The 16,815-nt window shown below is 34.4% G+C and overlaps 1 pseudogene; it reads right to left on the bottom strand.

The window, feature by feature from the left end:
- The window catches only part of LOC120221785, a 14,280-nt pseudogene extending 2,618 nt beyond the window's left edge, over positions 1-11,662 (bottom strand).
- Positions 11,663-16,815: the final 5,153 nt, after the last annotated feature.

The raw sequence follows: 16,815 nt of genomic DNA on the forward strand, positions 1-16,815 counted from the left end.
TTGGTGTATAAAAATGCAACCGATTTCTGTACGTTGATTTTGTACCCTGCAACTTGGCTGAATGCTTGGATCAGTTCTAGTAGGCTTCTGGTGGAGTCTGTCAGGTTTTCGATGTAGAGTATCATGTCATCTGCGAAGAGTGAAAGTTTGACTTCCTCTTTGCCAATTCTGATGCCTTTGATTTCCTTTTGGTGTCTGATGGCTGATGCTAGGACTTCCAGCACTATGTTAAACAACAGTGGTGAGAGTGGGCATCCCTGTCGTGTTCCTGATCTCAGGGGGAGAGTTTTCTTAATTCAACACCAAATATTATACAATAATTACTATAAGGCAGGCCAACTACTAGATAATAGACAGATGCAATCCTTTTCTCACAGAGATTATATTCTCCATTTGTGTTCCACTCAACATCTCTATTCTGAGAGTTGGGGAGAGAATTGTTTCTTGATGTACACTATTTGGGGCAGTAAGTAAGAGAAGGTGAGATTATACAGTTTTACATTTGCTGTGACTTCTTTCTTCATCCTCTAAGTTGTATTCCTGATTTTCTACTCCCAAAATGGTATTTAACTTGTTGCCTCTTTGCACGCTTTTCCCCAGGACTACTGTCTAGACACCCATGAAGCCAACTACAGAATGAGCAGTCTCCTTGTTGAGCATCTGTAACCTTTTCCAGAAAGTTCAAGGTCTCAGATTTCCTCTAGTCTTTCTTAAGCTAAGAGTCCCCATCAAAAAAGCTAGGATAAATATTCTTTTCTACTCCAGATGCAAATATCTGTCAACTGTATCTTTACACACTCGGCAATACTCCCAACTGAATTCTAAACATCAATAATTTTTGAAGTCGTTAATGCAAAATCTTTCATGAACATCACTCTGTAAATACATGTTCCAGCAAACTTTGTCTCATTTCTTACTCAGTAGTGACGATGTGGAGAGGCCCTCTCATTTAGAAGATTCTTTATAAACAAACAGAAATGGTCTTGGTTATTGATGCTTAAAATACTCATTTTATATTTTCCTTCTTAGGTACAGAGAAAATATTCTTGGTGACAAAATAGAAAATAGGGAAATTGGTCTTAGCTTGTTAACATTCAGTAGTTTAAGAACACTTACACTCATAAAATCTGAAAGCAAGATTATTTTATTTTATTAAGTCAACAAATACTCATTGATTGTTTGCTCTGTACAATGCTCTGTGCTAACCACTAGAGACTGAATATTAGTCACATAAAGATGATCCCTGTCCTAGTGGAGAATAATGGGGAAAGAGTTACTAAATGAACACCAAAGTAAATATATAACTATGTATTGCAAGAAGAGCTAAAAGTATTTGGTACTAAAAGCCTTAATAATAAGGGGGCTTAGTTAATTTGATTGGTGAGGGAAAACGTCTTAAAAAAGTGGCATTAGGAATTAGCCAGGTGAAGCTATGAGAGATGGCTATGGAAGTATACCCCAGAAGGGGAGAAGAAAGCATTTGCAAAAACAGTAAGGAGAAAAGAAGTCAGCCAGTTTGAAGAGCAGCACGGGAAGAACGGGAGAACATGTGGCAATTAGAGGGGCCTCTATTTTTCAATTTGCAGTGTTCTTTCTGTCAAATCTGGGATAAGCTTGGAGCACATTTCCATTTTATGTATTTTCAAATAAATTTTGTCTCTTTTATATACTTAATTCTTCAATATTGCCTTCCAATAAAAGGCAGGCAAGTCTAAAGACACTGGGAAAAAAAAAAACACTTTAAAATATAAGTCCATTGCTATACTGATACTTCTATGCAACATTTAAAAAATATTTATATGTTCTAAACGTGTTACTCCAAAGAGGTCTTTGCTGTTGTTATGGGGAGAGAGAGTAGAATTATCATCGTAGAAAGATCCAAAACTGTGTTTTATGCTGGGGTCTGGGATTAACTTTTGGGTGGCCTTTGATAACTTGTTTAAAAATTCTGTGCCTCAGTTCCCCTGTCTATATATCCAGGGTAATAAAGTTAACCTTGGGGAATTGAGCAGATGGCTGGGATAATTAAAGTGTTAAGACTATGAAATTATCTTAGAAAATAGGAAGTGCTACACAAATGTTCTATACATCATTTTTATTTATTTATTTTTGGAGTGGAGTTGTGAGGAGGTGTGTGATCTCTGCAGTGGCAGTACACTGGGCTCTGGAATCAAAATGCCAGTGTCCAAATTGCCTCCCTCACTTCTGCCTGTGCTAGTTTACATAAGTGATTTACCTTGTTTACACCTTGTTTTCTTACCCAGAAAGCAAGGAAAAGACTAGTCGTTAGTTCCTTATTATGCGGATCAAGTGAGAGAGTCAAGTAAAGCATCTAGAACAATGCCTGTCACATAATTGTGTGTGTGTGTGTGCGTGTGTGCGTGTGTGTGTGTGTGTTGAGATGTAACATGAGGAAACATATATTCAGAAGTTGGGTGGATACTTGGATTTCACTGGACATTTCTTGAGCACTCCCAGCTCAAGCTGTTCTCCCTTCGTGTCCAGATTATTCTTCTAAAATAACCACTAGAAAAATAAAATCTGCAGTTTGATGTAATGGACCTACCCAATCATTATTTTCACTCATATGAGGTTTGTACTTAACCTCGGTGGCCCTCATAGATTTATTTAAGCTTGTGATCTCTGCTAACATTTTAAAAAGTGACATGATTCTGCCCCTAAAATCTCCCAGCCTAAAGGACTTTATTGTGATTTAATGCGACAGTAAAAGCTTTAATAGTTTTTAATATTATGTAACTATCTCTATAGTAAAGACAGTCAGGAAACTAAAATATGAAGTTTGGCACCTCAGGACACTATATTTTTGCAAAATCTGGACTGGCAACTCCTTCCATTCCTCTGATTGAGAATACACAATACTATTCTTTATACATTTTGGGAAGCTGACCAGCACTTAGAATTCTGCCAAAGAATTTAAGAAGCTTAATTTGTTATGAAAATATAGGGTTAAACCAATATATTTAAAGAATATCTAAGACTATCTAAGAATATATTTATTATACTGGGGTAGCAGAATATCATAAGCAGAAAACAACACCCAAAGGTGAAATAGCAAAAGACCAGTTGATTAGACCATATAAAAAATTTGACTTCTCTATGATACAATTCACCATAAACCAAATGAAAAAACAAATGACGAGAGAGTCTTAATAAATGTGAAACAAAGGGTTATCCTTTCCAAAATACAAAGAATAAAGCATTTTAAAAAGAAAAGTTAGCATAATACTCACCAAAATTGATAGAAGAAAAAAATCAATATTTTATAAATATTTGAAGAGATGCAAATTGACTAACGGTCATAGAAAAATGGAGGATAATTAGAAAAAACAGTCTTTACCAATCAGAGTGCAAAGAAACTGTTAAATATTGATAAAATATACTGTTTACAATTTATTCATAAGTATTTTAAATGGAAATATCCCTTTCAAACAACACTTCCAGTTCTAGTAACCCAATATGCTATGGAATACAAGAATGCAAAGACAGGTAAACTGTGCTTTTCATTGCTCTCACTATATATAATAGTGGAAACTCAGGGAGACATAAAGGTTCATCAATAGGGTAATGATTCAACAATTTATAGCACATCCATACGATGCAATACTAGGTAAGTGTTGAAAAAAATTGAGTGATATCTATTAGCATTGACACTGAAGGATGCTCATGATGCACACAGTCCTGAGGGGGTGGTCACAAAACAGTGTTCATAGAAAAAAGTTCTAGAGGGGGCTACACAATCTATCAATGCTGGTTATCTCTTGCGGAGTAGGAGGGATGATAAAGGAATTTTATACTTTGTATATTTATATATCACAATCAAATTCAAATGTGATACTTATAAATAAAATAAATGAAATGTCCATTTTCTAATCCTGTAGCATTCCCTAACTGAGACTTCCATGCTCCTTCTGTCTTTAACTCTGTGAGTTACATATTTACAGACTGATACACATTGCAGTGTATGTTGATCATTTTGGAGTCATTGGTATGGCAGGTTTGTTTATCTCAACATGGGGCTTCCTGTGTCCTGACAGTTTCTCACCTGAGACAGGTGAAGTACTAATACTACAGAATTTCCTGGGAACCCAAGAGGCTACATTCTCTCAAAGCATTCTCTAGTCTGATGTGTCCTACTTCACTCTGTTGAGAATGTATCCTTTGAAGTTATCAGAGTAAACCAAAACTTTTATATTATGTCAAAATATTATTTTTGTCAAACCAGTTCTTTGAAGGATTTCAGAGAATCAAAGAGCGTATCAAAGAGTGTGCTAAAAAATCATTGGTACAAATTAGCTGTGTGAAGACTGCAGATTATCTTTACCACACAGAATCAAAATGTAACTTAATGCCAATAACTGCTCTATTTTTCTGCTGAAATAGGTAATTAGCCCTGTGAAATAGATGTGAGCAACCCCATCTTTCATGTTAACTATTTTTCTTTAGGAAAGAACTATATAGCTAAAAATACTTAAAAATCCTAGAATCAAATGAAACATTATATAAGAAACAGGTAGTTTAAATAAAAAACTACTAAAGACTAACACATCTAGAAATTTTCAAATGCCATTTTTTAAATGAACCACACATAATTAAATCTAGAGACATATTAATACAGAAATCCTAACACCTTTAAAGATTTCAAATCAATCTCATAAAACTGGCACAGAAAGCCAAGAGAAGGTTTTGAAAGACAATTTCAAAATGTAGGTTTGTCATCACAGAACAGAACTACAATTGGTGATTACAAACTAAATATATATGTCTTTCATTTTCAAGTTGCTTTTATTCCACTAGGAGCAAAAATGCTGGCCATATTTCTAAGAATCAGTGAAAGGATTTGCAATAGTGGGAAATTCTGTTTCAAGACATATTCTTCGAAAGTATCTTATTAGGCGCTAGAAGTATCTATAGATGTCACGTAGATAAGTTGTCCACCCTTTGATTCCAACTTGTAAAAAAGCATTTCAGAAAGATTCAGTAGAAAAGATTTTCAAGATATCATTCATCAAAGATGTCAATAGAAGGCTTTAAAAATCTGTCTGTCTCTATACTGAGACGTATAATTTACTTGTAATGGTGGCTTTTTATTATGTAAACCACATTTTTAATGGCAAGTATTTTTTTTATTAATTTTAACTCTAGATGAGATACAGTGTCCTTTTGCATTCTTATGCTATGCAACATCCTCCATAAAATCAGATAATGTTTAGATTGAAAAAATATTTTTACAAATGAATAAATAAATCTTAATGTATCACCATTAGTAAATTTTTATTAATTAATAAATTAATTAAAGTAATAATAAATAATAAATAATAAAATTAATATTTTATTAATGATTAAATAAAGCTTAATATTTAGCCTTCAATGGCAACACATTAATTACTCTAATCATGAATATATAGTTTTGCTTTAATTTTGGTAATGAAAAAAATCTCATATAATACCCACATAGTATACTAAAGGTCTTGAACAATTTCCCTCTTATAATCATATGTGCAAAATAAATATAATTAGAGGGGCACCTGGGTGGCTCAGTATGTTGAGCTTCTGACTCTTGATTTTAGCTCAGATCATGATCTCACAGTTTATGTGAGATCAAGTGTCATATCAGGCTCTGTGCTGATAGTATGGAGCTTACTTTCTCCCTCTCTCTGCCCCTCCCCTGTGCACTCCTTTTCCCCTCTCTCTCTTTCTCCCTCCCTCTCTCTTTCTCAAAATAAACATGAAAAATAAATTAGAAAACTTTGTTTTAATCAACCCTTAGCTCAATTTATTTTTTCAGAATCACAGAATATTGAGGAAGGCATTTATAAGCTAGACGTTCTAGCCATGATTCTGTCATTAATCATATTAATGACCTTGAAAATATTGATTCCTTATCTGTAAAACTGAATTGTTGAACTAGATAATATGTACTTCTCAATTCAGTGCACTTTATTATAACAATAGACAGTGGGAACAATGCCAGAAAGTGGTGCATCCAAATTAAGGCACAAACCATTATAAATTATAGTTTAATAATTTGCAACCACCCAATATACTAGGTGGCACAATGTCAAAACTGTAGACATTTAAGCTTCTAAAATATACTCCTAAAATCCCTTCTTTCTACTGACTCATGGTTAAACTGTAAAAAAAATAGTGGACTTTGTCTAATACCATCTTGGCACTGAAGCATAAAAAATTTCACCAATTAATGAGATTTGTTTAGAAAGCATAATTTTTCATAGATCTCATATTGATTATTATGTTTTCAGATAGATCATAGATAGTTATGTACAAACATACACATTTATCTATAATGTATATGTGCGCATGTGTTGCTATACATAGAAAGAGAAACAGAGATGGGAGAAACAGAGACAGATGGGGAGAGAGAGAAAGAGAGGAAGACAGAGGGGATGAAGGAATGTTTTAGAGTATATTTTGACCAATATCAATAAAAGGAATGTTCCCATTGAAATTTTCACCAATATAATGTCAATATCTGGGATAACTCAATTAAAGGAATACACCTTTATTATAATACTTTACATGGGCTTCTTTCAGAGAAGAGGCAACAAATTACATACTTAAATTTCTATTGTTTAATTAATAAATAGTAAGGCTTTTGGAATCCGAAAGACATAGGTTTAAGGATGCATTCCACAGAAAGTACTGGGTTGTACTACTGGGAACTTAACTTTCCCTAGGCTTAAATTTCCTCAACTCCAAGATGATGATGATGATGATGATAATGATAATTATAATAATAGTAATAATAATACTAACACCTAAATCATAGGTCGTTTTGACAATAAAATTAGGCAACATATATCGAGCACAGTGCCTGGACATATTATTGGTATTATTGGTGTTAATAAATATACAGCCAATTTTTTTCAGCCAATGTTTACATTAATATACTATTAGTCTAGTTAATCACCTTGGCCTTTACACAGTCAAATATGGTCATGGTAGCCCTGCTCTTTCCTACTTTCAAGTCAGCACTCTTGGATTTCTTGCACTTTCTTAAGGAAGTAGATTAAATATTTGTGTTGACCAGTTTAATCACAAGAAATATGAGATTAACTCAAGTGGAGGACATACTAAAAATATGTGGCCAGTTCTCTTCTAAGTTCTGAAATTATGAAATACAAAAGAAGGATGGGAAACTGCCACGTTAAAAGAGACTAACAAAGCATGATGACTAAATGCAACATGTAGATTAGATTCTGGAACAGAAAAAGGCCCGTGGTGAAAAAAAACTGATGAAATCTTAATGAAGACTAGTTTACTCAATAGGATTTGACCCATGTTAATCCTCAGTTTTGAGGAATGTTATCACGGTATGTAAAATAGTAACATTACTGGAAGCTAGGTGAAAATCCTGAGTGAACTCTGTACTTTCTTAGCAACTTTTCTGTGGACCTAAAGTTATTTCAAAAAAAGAAAATAGAGCTGACATTTGGGTGGAATCTGAGGGCTCAACTTCCCGTAAATGACCAAACCTTTATATTAGTCTCTATTTCCTTCTTCCCAATCCTTTACACCTAGGCTTCTCCCATAACAGAAGGTTCACAGCACTGTTCCTAATTAACGTATGTTCTTGTATCCATATCAGTGCTCCAAGAAAAATGGTTAAGTATAACTAGTATACCCACATGTACATCTTCTCAGGTTTCACACAAGCATCAAAAATAGAAAATTTATGGTTCAGGGGCCATCAGTATTGTTGGGCAGAATTTATTCTAAGTTCTAAGAGTACAGTATCTTTTTATTACTCTAATAAATTAACTACTAGACAGTTTTGTGGCAATTAGGTTATATAAACTTCTTACGATAAAGACACATCATTAAGTTATATTTTTAAACTTCCATATGTCACCCAAAGTTAGGCAGAAAGAAACACGCAACACAATCTTTATGACAGATTTTCTTAAATTCACTAGGTTTCCCATTTCTCTTGACATTTTGTTGAAATTTTCATACTCTACACTTTGGCATTTGACAGGTTTGCTTCAACTAACTTTGTAAAGCAGGAGCATATGTTAGAAAATGGCAAACCATGCCCTCGTGTGTGTGTGTGTGTGTTTGTGTGTGTGTGTGTGTGTGTGTGTGTGTGAAAGAGAGAGAGAGAGAGAGAGAGAGGCAGAGAGAGAATGGTGGGTCATTTTAACAAGACAGATTTTTAAAATCTGTGATATCAAAGAAGTATTAGTAGGGCTATACTCTTTGTTCAAAACAATTTTCATTTAGTTTCTTTTATCATTGAGATATTCTCCTGGAGTAGAGTGGGTGGAGTAAGTAAGTCAAATGTGAAGTAGTTTCACAGGGTGGAATAAAACCTTGTTCTATTTAAAATATAAATTTTGAATTCTCATATGGCATGGAAAATTTAACATCATAGCCAACAAAGAATACATAATATTAGCATTAGGAATCATGCTCAGAGAGAAAACCAGGAACACACATTGAGAAATATCTCTTTCTCTCTATGTGAGATCTAAGTAAATATGTTTCATTACTTCCCCAATTAGAAAAATAACTGATACTGAACCACAGAAGTTGGCTTTCAGATATTAACAAGATGTAATGAAAAATTCTGCTCTTCCAGAATCCAAAAAGCAAGAAACAACAGAGAAGAGACCATCAAACCAAGGGACTCAGGATTCACTGATGGGTCATTAGTTGTCTCTAAGAAGGGGTTGGATCACAGATCATGTTCTCATATCAGCGAGCATCTCCTCGCTCTAACCCTAATGCCAAATGAACTTCTGCTGTCAGTGCAGCAGCTCCAGACGACTGTAGATGGATTTGAAAGAATCAGTGACATAATTTTGTGGGGTGCAAAATTAAGATGAGAGGTCTCTTGCTCACAAATTACAAATATCAGGACAGTGATAGTAGAGCATTATGTCAAGCACAAGGCCCCTCACGTTTACACCGGTTTGCCTGCCCTGGTCCTGTGCTCATGAAGCCAACTCTGATAGAGTATTAAACTCTGGATGAAGACAGAGCTGTGCACAAACTCCAGTTTTGTCACATACTCAGACACGAGAATATTCATCTAGGACCATGATAAGAGGCCCATGTAAAAGTATTTATGATTAGCCTTGCCTCTTTTTTATATGGAAATGATCAGGCATCTAAGTAAATACAAGTAATAATACTATTTTGAACTAAAAGAACACCTAATGACAATCTGGTCTAATGCCTCCAACTTTCTGAACAGCTTAATTGATGTCTGGCACAAGTAAATGGCTCTGACTTGGGTCTCCTGACCCTAAAGACAATGGTCTTTAGTAGCAATGTGGGAAAAAAGTGATTGTTAAGGGCCCAGGCTTTGGAACCAAACAGCCTGGGCCCAAATTCTGATTTTACTAGTCTATGAACCCTTGGGCACGTTGCTTAAGTTTTCTGTGCCCCAATTTCCTTGTCTGAAAATGGGGATTCTAAGAGTACTTCATGGGATTAAATTTAATGTTTCTTATAAATAATTCAAAACTGGTTATCATATAGAGTGCTAAATAAATGTTAGCTATTAATATCTCATACTTCACCTCTAAAAACACCTTTTTTGAGGGAAATAATGGATAACCATATTGATTAGCAGGATAAATATAAGCTAGATTAGAGAAGTAAGTGGATCTATAGCCAATTTAATAACTACATAAAACAAACTATTAATGAGTTGATGTGTGTTTGGCAGGGCTACTCTTGTATATTATTCAAACTTTTCATAAATAGTTTAAATAAGATTGCAAGCAATATGGTTATACATTTGTTGATGGAACAAATGGAAGTTTTTTCTTTTCTAAGAATTGGGATGCAGAAATAACTGACAGAGGGAAAAACCAAAGTAAACAAGATGAAATTTCACAGGGAGACCTGACTTCCTTTTTATGAAAAAAGATATGAAAGATATACAACTTTACAGTTGACCAAAACTCCACATGAAATTACAAGATAATGTAATTTCCCAGAAAGTAAGTGCAATTTTAAGCTGTATTGATAGGATATCCACTGAAGGAAAAAATGAAAAGAGGTCAAATTTTAATGTCAATCAATAGTGCAGCCAAAGGTAACCACCCAGGCTTAAGGTTTCTTGGTAAATTCATTTTCAAAACTCTAAATACAAAAAGCCATTTTTATCAATATGCCACATAAAAAAGGACATAGGCTGGATTTAGCTCATGGGTCACAGTTTGCCAACCTCTGTTCTGTACATTTTCATCCAATGGAAAAGCAGAGATTATCAAAGAGCATAAAAAGTCAGACTCTGCTACATGAGGACCACAGAGACCTGCTTAAAATGTAAAGCCATAGATATATTGAAAGTAAATGGATAGGAAAGATTAATCATGCAAAAAGCAAGCATGATAATGCAGATGGCTCTTTTAATAGAAAATAAAATACGTTTTGAGACAAATAATATTACTAGAGATAAAGAGTGGCAATTCATAATAATAAAAGTGAAAATTAATCAGGAAGACATATCAATTATCAAAATGTATGCCACAAATAATAGTCTTAAGATGCTTGAGGCAAACATTTACAGAATGAGAGGAAGAAAAATTACACAAATATTGCAGGAATTTTTTTACACCCCTTTCCCAGAATTTTATAGGGCTAGAAAATAAACTGGTAACAACAGAGAACGTACAAACAATACTATTGACCATCTTGACCTAATTGTCATGTGTAGAACAATATATCCATCAGGTACAGAATACCCACTCTTTTTAATTGCATTCAGCATATTTACCCAGGATAGATAAGCCTCCATAAATTTTAAAAGAGTAGGAACTACAAAGAGAATATTCTCTAATCACAACAGGATTGAACTAGAAATTACTAATAATACTGTAGCTAGGGAAACTCCAAGTACTTGGAAGTAAAACAACACAATTTCAAGTAATTCATAAGACAAAGAGGAAATCACAAGAGAAATCAGAAAATATTTTGAGAATTCAATGATGAAAATACATTAAAATTTTGGGAAAGCAAATAAATCAGGGCTTAGACAAAAACTTGTATCTTCAAATCCTCATATCAGAGTAGTTAGAGAGTTTGAATCAGTGGCCCAAGGTTTCATCTAAAAAAATCTAGAGAAAAGATGAGTAGATATAAAAGAAGCAAAGAAACAAAATAATAAAGAGCAGAAATCAATAAAGTAGAAAATAGATATTAGAGAAAACTAGCTGAGCCAAAAGATGACTTTTGAAAATGCTATCAAAATTGAAAAACCTTTAGCAAAACTGATTAATAAAAAAGGAGGAACACAAATCACTAATATTAATAATGAAAAGGGATTATCATTACAGACGTTATAGGCATTAAAAGAACAATAAGAGAATACTATGAACAACTTCATGCCAAAATTCAACATCTTAGAAGATATAAAAACATTTATGGAGAAATATAGCAAAACTTAGCGAAAATGACGAGAATAAAGAAAATGTGATTTTATATTTGTTAAAGACAATGCATTTATTAGACCTCCCTACCAAACAAACAAATAAACAAAAAACCTCTAGGCCCAGATAGCTTCACTTGTGAACTCAATCAAACATTTAAGAAAGAAAAACAAACAAACAAAACGACCACGCTAATGAATACTTACATAAAATAAAGGAGGCTCACTGTCCTTAGACATTTTCGAAGCCCCGTAACTCTAATACCAAATCCTAAGAAAAGCATTCCCAAAAATGAAAAATTATAGTTCAGTACATCTCATCATTCCAAAATCTTTAACAAAATCTTAGAATATCACATTCAACAACACATAAAAATGGCAATGCACTATGACCCTGTAAGATTTATCCCAGGAATGTAAGATTGGTTTATCTTTAAAATCAGTTAGTATGATCCACCAAAATACCCTAATGATGAAGAAAAACCATGTGATCGGGCACTGAGAGGTCATTTATTCTCCATTTTTTGTAAGATTGAGGACGCAGCTGATAGCTGGATATCCTATACATTCTGAGAGTTAGCTTAATGAAACACAGTAGTCTCATTTTTCCCTTCCTGTTATTTTTCTTCTTAACTTGAGGAGGCAGTGATGGCCTGAGTTTGAGGGTAAAACTGAATAGAGGTGCTTAAGTGTAGCAAATGATAAATAAAAATGGGTTGGGCTGGCTATTCCTTATTTGTCCAACCATCCATTTATCTATTTATTATTCAACAAATACTTTGAATTTTACAATGCCTTGCATTCACCACTGTGGATAGAATGATAAAAAAAATAACCATGGTACTTATCTTGTGGAGTTTATAGTCAAGAAAGAAAGGCAGAAATTGATTATACGAGAATAAAATCCACAAATATGACAATTGTAACAACTGCATGAATAAATGGTGCTTTGAGAGAAAGATTAGGAGAGACACAGCTAAGAAATTAATTCTAGCTTTAGCTTTAAAAGATGAGTAGGAGTGAGCTAAGCAAAGAAGGGAGGAACTTGTGAAGGTCCAGGAAAGAATATCAAAGAGAAGTCTTTAATCTTTTCTTCCTGCTTTCCACAGTCAAATGAAAAAAAAAAAAAAAAAAAAAGAGGAAAAACTTTCTTTGTTTGAGTGACAATTTTAGATCATTGTTTTTTATATGGCATATTGTGCTTCAGAGATTATTCTCATATATTTTTGGTTTTCTTTCTGAGTTATGGATGCACATAATGCTTAACTAAGCAGCTTAAAATGCTAGAAATTAGGGCTTGAAAAGTAATGGTTTAGACCAGCCCTAGAAGAAAGCAAAAGACCACACTGAGTCTAAATAGAGTCCATCCATTCTTCCAGGTGCAGGAGTTGCATTATGGCCCACTGGGACTTTAAAATGTTACAAGGGAGTGATTAGAGGGACTGAGGATTTCTCATTTCTCAGGAATGTCACTCATCTCCTACTTGGCAATGGAGAATAGGGCAGATTATCTGTTTTCTTCTTTCTGGAAAACCTGATAAAGCATTCTCATTGTGTCAGATTTCCCAGAGGAGAGAGATGGTTAAAATGAGAATCCCAAACCCCTTTGACTTAAAATAAATCCTTAAAATAATTCCTTCTGGCTCTTTAATGAGTCTTTTTTTTTTTTTTTTACAAATTTTTTTCCTATTTTGTTTGATGGTTTCCTAAACCCAGTAAAGTAACATTAAGTATGTGTTTAATTGAGTATGAGCTACAGTTTTAAGTTTTGTCTTTAAGAGGATGTTGTTTTTATTGACTCAATGAATAAGCATCACCAACATGGTTAAATGATCAAGATCCTGTAATTAGACTTTGAGGATTAAATGAATTCTATTCTCACCACTTCCAAATGTGTGTTTTAAATTACTTAACCCTCAGTTTCCCCATCCATAAAATAGAGATGATAGTGTACTTACCCGAGAGGCTGTAGTGAAGATTAAATAAGCTTATCAGTGTAAAGAGCTCACCACAAAACTGGCATTCCAAATAGGTATTGTTATATACTTCCTCAGATCTTAAAAGGGTCTTTTGTTAAACTTTCAGGAACACTTTGCTAACGTATCTTCACAACTAGAAAGTTGTAGCCAATTAGCTTGATCTTTACTTACATAAGCACCAGGAAGAGAAGGTAGAATTGGAAAGACATATTAAAGTAACAACTGTTTTGCATATGCAAGTAATTTATAAAACTCTCTGTCTTTATAAAAAAAAGTTTTATATACTTTTCATATATTAAACTGTTCTGATACAGTTGTAATCAGAACAGCCACAATCATTCAACTTAAGGCCAGCTCATCCTTAACTATTTTTTTCCATTTCTTTCCAACAAAGCTTATCATTGGGCTGTAACTTTGATTAAGTTTAGACTCAAACAGTATTTTATGTCAGGGATTTAAGTACAAAAATCCTCCAGGATATGTATCTATAATAAATATGTATTTGTAAAGCTGATGAAAAGGGCCATTTGAAATCAATTAATCTATCAATGAGTGGCTTTCTTGTAGTGAGAAATCTTTAATTTTTTTCTGTTTATCAGAAAAAAGCAACAAAGTAACTGACTAGCAATGGTTTGAGAAATTCTTGACACATTTATTAATATTATGATATTAATATGCACATACCCACAGAGTATAAACACTCCCTTAGTTACAGGGACTGAAAGAGAGTAGAGCAACTTCCTACTTTAAAACAGCTTAAAAACTTAATGTCCAATTCCAGCATTAGTGTTTATTTGACTGCAGCTTCATCTTTCTTAGTATACTTTTCAAAGTGGTGGTATGTTGATTGAGAGCAAGGCTCCTGAGGATGACTGACTGGGACTGAATCCTGACTATGCCTCAGTGGATGACCTTTACTTAATCTCTTATTCTCATCAAGTTGATGGAATAAAATGAGACAATGAATATAAGGCACTTAGCACTTAATAAGTGCTCAATAAATGCTGCCTATCTCTTAATGTAGCCACACAAAAAAATTCACATCAGGTCTCTAATATTTTCTGGCAAATAATCTGAAATTACTTGCCAAATAGCTTGAGGGTAGGGAGGGTAATAAATTCTAAGGGAGAGAATTCCTAATTACACTGTTTTGTTTTGGGAGGACCTGGTTCTAGGGTGAAATTTGATGAAATCAATGAATCAAATTGGTAAAGAATATCTTCACTGCCTACCTGTCATTTGCAAAGCAATATAAAAAATAAAGAATAACATAAGACATAATCCTTTCTTCAGGAAGCATAGATGGGGGACTGGGTGGCTCAGTTGGTTGAGTGCCTGACCCTTGATTTCGGCTCAGGTCATGATTCCATGGTTTGTGATTTCAAGCCCTGCTTTGGGCACTGTTTCTGCTTTCTCTCTTTCTGCTCTCTTTCTGCTCCTCCTCCACTCTCTGTCTCTCTCTGTCTCTGTCTCCCTCAAAATAAATAAATAATTTAAGAAAAAAAACTCATAGCAATCAAGGTTTTTAGCTGCAAACAATATAAAATGACTTGGGTTAAATTAAATAGAAGAGGCATTTATTAAAATGAAATTGAACAACTTACAATAGTCTAGAGAGCCAGGTGTGGAAGCTATGAAGTCAGGAATAATGTCCAAAACCACAGAACTGTCCTAGTAAAGTTCTCAAGTCAACTTCACTGGGTAAGGGTACTGTGGTTCTTACAGTGACATATGCCCCTGAGCACTTCCGCCCCTCCACTGCCATAGCTCCTACTTTCTTAGGCTGGCTTTTCTCACAGTCACTGGCTCTCATGGCACAGATTTCCCATCCAAAGTTATGGGACTGGTAGATGGGAGAGCCTTGGTCTTGCACCCACCTTCTAGTTGGAAGTAAGGCTGAGAGAATGAGTGTGAGGCTTTTTCAACGTCTGTTGTGGGAGGTGGGCTTTGTTTCATAAATGCAGGGGAGTCTTCAAATAGAGTGTTCAGATGTAAGGCCACCAAAGAAAATAACAAAGTCCAACAAAAGCATATATTTCACTGGGTAGAATTTAATAAATATAGAATTATTAGAAATAAATTATTTATAATACAAACAGGGACATATTAATTTTATGTCAGGGATATAAACAAAAAAACAACATGTATAGTGGTTAGAGACATAGGCTCTAAAATTGGACTTATCTGGGTTCATATCTCAGCTTGGCCATGCAATAATAATTAATAATAATAGGAGAGTTATTAATAATAATTAATAATATTCTTACTTCTTTCTATAGTTTGAAATGTAATCGAGGTTTTGCCAATCAGATACACTTGTTGGAGACTTGAATTCAGAACTTGCAGTGAGAAAGGTACAGCACAAAACACCTCTTTTATTAGTACAGATTACCTGAAAATCAGTGTGGTTTTGATCCAGCAAGAGCAGTGGCCCCTGTGTTCTGCAGGCAGTCATTATACTCTGGGAAGACTGCTGTCTGTCAGTCAACACAGGCCTGAGCTGGGGCCACGGGAATTATATATAAAAGCTCAGCCTAGAGTCTGTTTCTTCAGTCTTCCCAGGAATTATGTAAGCCAAGTAAGTCTCTTTCTGCTTTAATTAGCAATACTGGATTCTGTTTTCTTCAGTTAGACATTCACCTGCTAACCTGTGTGATCTTTTGTAAGTTACACAACTTCTCTAAGGCACCACATCCTCATTTGTAGAGAAGAAACAATATTCATAGTTGCCATATGAGAAATAGAAGTGAGATCATGTGTGTATATACACAGCAACGTATCTAATACAAAGTAACATTTAAAAAATGGAAGTTACTATTATTGATGATGACAATCATGACACCAATAAATATAATAATCATGGTGCTGGAGGCAGTGGAGGTAGGAGCAGGGATAGATGATAGACTCTGGATGCTATCACGAAGAAAAAGGTGTTTGATTCTCAAAAACAAATAAAGAGTTTTGAAAACCTACTGAAAGGAATATATCTCCAAGTGGTAACACAGGGAGCCAGATTCCGGACCTGAAAAAAGTCAGTCTGAGTTATAATTCATTGGGCTGCAACTATCAAACAAAAACAACATGAGTCTTCTGGAAATGCTTCAGGGAAGGTCTGTGGGTGTATTTACGCCTCTGGCTTATGATGTTCACATCAGGTTTCCTGAAGTGCTCTCCAGCTTTCACTAAAAATGCTAAGCAAGCCACACATGTGGCATTTTCACTTAATTAGGATCCACTATAAAATGAAGCCCAGCCAAAAAGAGACAATTTTTGCTGACAGCTCTATTGGGACCTTTCCTGAGCCACAAGAAAACCAAGTAAACAAGTTTGTAACCCTACCACCCTCTCATCATGAGATCTGCCACAGAAAAATTTTATAATATTCAATGAGCACGTCAACTGAGTTTGCAATTT

This window comes from Hyaena hyaena, unplaced genomic scaffold (genome assembly GCF_003009895.1).
Source record: "Hyaena hyaena isolate Hyena2069 unplaced genomic scaffold, ASM300989v1 scaffold_814, whole genome shotgun sequence".
NCBI lineage: Eukaryota > Metazoa > Chordata > Mammalia > Carnivora > Hyaenidae > Hyaena > Hyaena hyaena.